Genomic DNA, 628 nt, shown 5'->3' with positions numbered 1-628 from the left:
CTGAGATTGTTGCAGGTCGACCACACATAAGATACTGCTCTTCTTTCTCTCTTGTCGTCCTAATGATGTCCACGAAATTTCGCTCCATTTCGCACCATCAGTTTAAACTCGGGTTTAATTGGAGGGCTGTAATAGTGTAAGATTCCTCCAGCGCCCGGCCGGCCCCGCACGGCAGCAGCTGCAGCATACGCTGCGTGGATTGATGGCCCGCCCGCCGCTGACTAGTCAATCTCAGGGTAAAGGTGCCGCCGTGAAGCCCTATAGCGCCCCGCCCGCCCCGCCCCCGGGGATGTGACCGGCCCCTAATGTGTTATTCCAACGCCCCTAATGCACGCACCGCCATGATAAACTGACCTAATTTACCGGAGGCCGTATTGTTTTGTGCGCGCTACCTGGACCCGCCCCGCACCAACACCAAACAGTCTGAGAGGGGCGGACCGCAGATGAAGTAGTTGAATGTTGCGCGCGATCTGGATTTACTCAAGAACACTACTACTGCACTTGTTTTGACCATGTTTCTGTAACTTTTGAGCTTGTTATGCAACTATATGTTTACAAAACGAGTGCGATGGGTGTATGAATCGAGAACATATTGACGAATCGAGAACATATTGACGAATCGAGAACA

The sequence above is a fragment of the Frankliniella occidentalis genome, unplaced genomic scaffold (assembly GCF_000697945.3).
Source record: "Frankliniella occidentalis isolate FOCC.00 unplaced genomic scaffold, Focc_3.1 Scaffold46, whole genome shotgun sequence".
NCBI classification, from domain to species: Eukaryota; Metazoa; Arthropoda; class Insecta; order Thysanoptera; family Thripidae; genus Frankliniella; species Frankliniella occidentalis.
The sequence above is the reverse complement of the archived record's forward strand: the minus strand, read 5'-3'. Positions refer to the sequence as shown.